The sequence below is a fragment of the Pantherophis guttatus genome, chromosome 9, assembly GCF_059756535.1.
Source record: "Pantherophis guttatus breed Tessera chromosome 9, ASM5975653v1, whole genome shotgun sequence".
Taxonomy (NCBI): Eukaryota; Metazoa; Chordata; class Lepidosauria; order Squamata; family Colubridae; genus Pantherophis; species Pantherophis guttatus.
This window is the reverse complement of record NC_142071.1, coordinates 5,456,427-5,462,426: the sequence shown is the minus strand read 5'-3', so window position 1 is coordinate 5,462,426 and position 6,000 is coordinate 5,456,427. Positions and strand designations below refer to the sequence as shown.

General features: G+C 44.7%; 1 protein-coding gene across 1 annotated transcript in view; it reads left to right on the top strand.

Annotated features, from left to right (window-relative positions):
* The first annotated feature begins 3,809 nt into the window (after positions 1-3,809).
* The window catches only part of PDLIM2 (PDZ and LIM domain 2), an 85,467-nt gene continuing 83,276 nt past the window's right edge, over positions 3,810-6,000 (top strand). The window contains exon 1 of the mRNA XM_060693585.2: positions 3,810-4,043. The gene's annotated coding sequence lies outside the window, so the exon portion shown is untranslated. The remainder of the gene's footprint in view (positions 4,044-6,000) is intronic.

Sequence of the window (6,000 nt, the reverse complement as noted above, 5' to 3'; positions counted from 1 at the left end):
GCAGTGAAAAAAGTGACTTATGGTCATTTTCACACTTACAACCGTTGCGATATCCCCATGGTCATGTGATTAAAATTCAGACACTTGGCAATTGACTCATATTTATGACGGTTGCAGTGTCCTGGGATCATATGATCTCCTTTTGCGACCTTGTCAAGCAAAATCAACGGGGAAGCCACATTCACTGAACAACTGCGTTACTAACTTAACAGCTGCAGTGATTCACTTAACAACTGTGGTAAGAAAGATCGTAAAATGGGGCAAAACTCACTTAAGAAATGTCTCACTTAGCAACTTAAATTTTGGGATGAATTGTGCTCCTAAGTCAGAGAACTACCTGTATATAATGGAAAAGAGCTTGTATCCAGAATTGGCACCTGTTCTACAAGGGTCGCGGTGGCTCAGTGGCTAAGACGCTGAGCTTGTCGATCAGGAGGTCGGCAGTTCAGCGGTTTGAATCCCTAGTGCCGCGTAACAGGGTGAGCTCCCATTACTTGTCCCAGCTTCTGCCAACCTAGCAGTTCAAAAGCACGTAAAAATGCAAGTAGAAAAATAGGGACCACCTTTGGTGGGAAGGTAACAGCGTTCCGTGTGCCTTTGGCATTGAGTCATGCTGGCCACATGACCACAGAGACGTCTTTGGACAGCGTTGGCTCTTCAGCTTAGATATGGAGATGAGCACCGCCCCCTAGAGTCAGGAATGACTAGCACATATGTGCGAGAGGAACCTTTACCTTTACTACATGGGAGCCCTCTTCCAATTCCTGGATTACCCAACCTTCATTGCCCCTTCTTAAGTTTGTTAATCATGTCCAACTTTCACAACAACCAGTCCTTTACATGTGTTGGGCTCCAGTTCCTGTTATTCTATGACCAACAGAAATAGTACAGGTAGTCCGGTGGTGGGTTGCTCCCGGTTCGGCCGAGCCGGTAGTGGTGACGATGTGACATCACTGAACCGGTTCTCTTTGATTGGGAGCTTGGCCTTCCCGTCCGCCCCCACTTTATTCCTACCTTTATTTCTTGTTTTTTAGCCCAGCTGATAGGCGCGGCAGAGTGGATTGTTGCACCTCAGCTGGGCAGAAGCCTAACGTGCTTGTGCAGAGTGCAAGTTCGGCGCACGTGTGAGCGAACCGAGCATGCGCACGGCGATCGCACGCAAAGCGCGTGCGCAAAGAGAACCGGTGATAACACCGGTTGGAACCCACCACTGAGGTAGTCCTTGATTTACTATTTATCAGAATTTGTCAAACAAAAACCAGAACAAGAATAGGAGAATAAAAATACAATGGCAGGGACGATAGGCATATTAGTGCACTTATGCATGCCCCCCGCTCTACTGACCACTTAAGTGTGAAGTAAGGTCCACGGAAGTCAATTTGTGACTGAAACTGTGAGAATGTGTAGCTGAAACAACTGGATCAGGTAGGGCATTCCAGAATCCTATTTTTTACAGTCAAGAGCCAAGATGGCGCAGTGGTTAGGGTGCAGTACTGCAGCTACTTCAGCTGACTGCTAGTTCAGCAGATCAGTGGATCAAATCTCACCGGCTCAAGGTTGACTCAGCCTTCCATCCTTCCGAGGTGGGTAAAATGAGGACCCAGATTGTTAGGGGGCAATATGCTATTTAGTATACTGTCTTTGGTGTAAGCCGCCCAGAGTCCTCGGAGAGTGGGCGGCATAGAAATATGTCTAATAATAAAATAAATAAAAGTTTAGAACGATTTACATTGAGTTTAAAGCGGTTGTTATCACGTGTATTATGGCGATTGAAACAAAAAAAGTCATTTACAGGTAAAACATTACTACGTATAATTTTGTATGCAATACCTAGGTCTGATCGCAAGCGACGTAGTTCTAAATTATCCATACCGAGAATTTTGAGCACTATCGTTCATTTAGCGACCAAAGTTACAGCACTTATGGTCACTGATGACCTTCACAGAAACCCCGCATGATTAGAATTCAGCTGCTTGACAATTGGTGTGTGTTTATGAGTGTTGCAATGTCTCAGAGTCACATTTGCAACCTCCCCAGGCAGCTTCCAATGAGCAAAACCAAAAGGGGAAGTCCGGTTTGTGTAATGACCACATGATTTATTTTAAGTGCAGGGATTCACTTAACTGGCAAACGAAGTCCTACATTTCGGCACGCCTCAGTGAAGAACCCGTCTTGCTTCACAACAACAACAAAAAAATGGTTCTCAATTGTGGTTGTAATTTGAGGACTACCTGAAGTCTTAATACACCTGGAAAGCGTGCAGTTTGTAGGTTCTGCTTGTCAAAAACTATAACGCTTAGGGTAATAATTTAAGTGCAAGGCTCCCATCAGATGAGCTCTCCCACTCTTAAAGGTAAAGGTTCCCCTCGCACATATGATTTTGGGCTTAATCGTCGATGTAACTGGAGGACTGCTTGTATTAGGATAAATAAGAAACCTGGTTAAACGTTTTTGAGGACTTACACTGCAATAAACCTGCATCCTTCCAGCAGAGTCTTTCCACATTGGCAACTAACCTGGTTAAATTCTTTTGAGGACTTACACTGCAATAACTCTGCATCGTTCCAGCAACTCTTGCAACCTCGGCAACTAACCTGGTTAAACTCTTTTGAGGACTTACACTGCAATAAACCTGCATCCTTCCAGCAGTGTCTTGCAACCTCGGCAACTAACCTGGTTAAACTCTTTTGAGGATTTACACTGCAATAAACCTGCATCCTTCCAGTAGCGTCTTACCACCTCGGCAACTAACCTAACGAGCATAGGGGCCCCATACTTATCTGTGTATGTTAACCCTTCGATGCACCCTGTTGTCATATAAATACGGTAACATATTTATTACATTTGACTGCATTTTTTAAATTAAAACTAACATGCATTAATAGAAATCAGCACCGATAACACTGATAAATATACGTTTAATTTTATCAACCATTTACATTGTTATTCCTGTGAGTAGTTGTCGTAGGGACCCCAGTACACTGCTTTGCCCATAATGCTGTTAAGACGGCCCTGCTCCGGATGCACCTAACACCCTGAAATCACCCCCAAACCAGGGGTGAAATCCAGCAGTTCTGACACAGGTTCTGGAGAACCGGTAGCGGAAATTTTGAGCAATTCGGAGAACGGTAGTGGAAATTTTGAGTACTTTGGAGAACCAGCAAATACCATCTCTGGCTGGTCCCAGAGTTGGGTGGGAATGCAGATTTTGTAATATCCTTCCCCTGGAGTAGGGTGGGAATGGAGATTTTGCAGCATCCTTCCCCTGGAGTAGGGTGGGAATGGAGATTTTGCAGTACCCTTCCCCTGGAGTAGGGTGGGAATGGAGATTTTGCAGTAACCTTCCCCTGGAGTCGGGTGGGAATGGAGATTTTGCAGTATCCTTCCCCTGGAGTAGGGTGGGAATGGAGATTTTGCAGTATCCTTCCCCTGGAGTAAGGTGGGAATGGAGATTTTGCAGTATCCTTCCCCTGGAGTAAGGTGGGAATGGAGATTTTGCAGTAACCTTCCCCTGCCATGTCCACCAAGCCAGTAGTAAAAAAAAAAAAAATTGGATTTCACCACTGCCCCCCAACCCTCCAGGCTGGCAGGCTGGAGCGAGGCACGTGCTAGAACTCCCGACCCCGGCTTGCGCCTGCTTTGCTCACCAGCAGCTGAAAACCCCGCAAAGTGCAAGGAGGGAAGAGAAGGAGGAGGAAAATTCCCCAGCGGACCCTTCCCCTCCCTCGGTGGAGGTGAAGCGCTGGAGCCTGCAGGGGCGCCGGTGAGCCTGTAGAGGGCGCTCGGGCGACACCTGGCTGTCCCAAGCTGATCCTATAAGAACCCTACGAGGGAACCGCCGGCCCCTTAGGAGGAGGAGGAGGAGGAGGAGTAGGGAGGGGGGTGGCTAAGACTATAGGTTTAGGACTAGCGTTGCGCTGGGCGAGAAGCAGCGGAGAAGCTCTGTCCTCCGCGTTGCCGGCGGCATCTCCACGACACCCCCCTCCTCTCCTCCCGCGAGTAACTTCGGAGTAGTCCAGAGGCAGCTTCGAGATTTCGGCGGAGTAAGTGCTACTCTCTCGCTGTCTTTGCCGGGAGGGTTGGAAGGAACTTTGGGGTCCGGGCTCGGCGTCCAGAGCGGCTTTTTTTTTTTTTACTCCTTGGAGTAAGGTGGGGACCACTTTAGGGATTGCATTTCCAACTTTCTTTTTTTAAAGAAAGCGAGAGAAACGTTCTCCTTTCTTCTCCGCTCTCCGCGTTTTGTCTTTTTTTTGACTTTGGATAAGGAAAGAGTAACGGCGATGTATGTTACAAGGGGTCGGGGGGGGGGTCTTCTCTTTTTTGCCTGTCCGAAGGGACGAAATTTTGGGCTCTGCGCTCGTTCTTCTCGCCCGATAGTAAGTCTTGGTCGTCGGAACACGATGGGAACAAACTTTTGAAGTTGGTTCAAAAGTTTGGGGGGGAAACTTCGCTTTTCCGTCTTTGCTTTCAGAAGCACCTGAAATTTGTATTTTTTTGCACCTGGTTTCTGATATTTTTGCACCTGGTTTTAATTGCCAGGTTTTTTTTTTTTTTGGTTTTTTTTTTGGGTAGGGAAGAAGGTTGTCTGTCAATCTTGTCTTGTTTCTTGACCGCTTCTAAGGCTTATATTTAGACTCGCATTTTACTAGGGAGTTTTTTCCCCCTTTCTTTTAAAAGACATTGTGTATCCATCGTTCTAGGGAACTGCTTGCGAATCTGTTTGGGAATGACGGTTAGACAAACAAAAGTGTTCTTGAAATGTCAAACAAATGCCAATTGATACTTTTAACGGTAACGGAGTTGGAAGGGACCTCGGAGGTAATCTAGTCCAACCCCCTGCTCACACAGAAGACCTCTACTAGGGATTCGAACCACTGAAGTTGCCAATTTTTCTTAAAAATCCTTAAAAGACGTTTGTTTCATCAAGCTGGGCTGACCATATTTTTAAATTGTTTTAATTTTAAATTGCTAATTTATGGGGTTTTAATAATGGGGGTGTTTTAACTGTGGGCCAAATAAATTTAATTGGTTTTTAATATTGTTTTAATTTTTGTGTTTTCTGTATTTTATCTGCTGGCTGTTCACCACCCCAGTCCTTCGGGAGAAGGGCGGTATACAAAATTAATTAATTAATTAATTAATTAATTAATTAATAACAATAATAATAATTTGAATTTTTTTTTAAACAAAACATAAAAACATCCATCATCTATTCCAATTGCAAGTAGTGTGTCGGTCAGTTACAAATCTTTTGTGCTTCATCTCCTATCCATCATTTACTAATTCTCTTAATTTCTCATATGATCAATCTAATATATATCTTTATATCATTATTCTCATTTGGTCATTCCTTTAACAAGGAAGGTCTGCTGGGCCTGGTGGCTCAGCAGACTGATAGCATTGTGATTAACACCAGCTGTCTGCAATTACTGTAAGTTCAAATCTCACCAGGCTCAAGGTTGACTCAGCCTTCCATCCTTTCTAAGGTAGGTGAAATGAGGACCCAGATTGTGGGGGCAATAAGCTGACTTTGTATAAATATACACAAGTATGAAGGCTGTTGCTTAATGCATTGTAAGCCACCCTGAGTCTCCGGAGGAGGGCGGCATATAAATCAAATTAAAAACAAAACAAAACAAAACAATGGCATTTTCATCCCATTAAAATCATTTCCATATATTGTATTTTTTTTAAAATTTGATTTATATGCCGCCCTTCTCCGGAGACTCAGGGCAGCTTACAATGTGCTCAGCAATAGCCTTCATCCTTTTGTATATATTTATACAAAGTCAGCTTATTGCCCCCACAAACTGGGTCCTCAATTTACCTACCTTAGAAAGGATGGAAGGCTGAGTCAACCTTGAACCTGGTAAGATTCGAACCTGCAGTAATTGCAGGCAGCTGTGTTAATAACCAGCTTAATAACAGGGTGCCTTAGACCACTGTACTACCAAGGATGGTAGAGGACAGGAAGGCCTGGAGGAACGTGGTCCGTGGGGG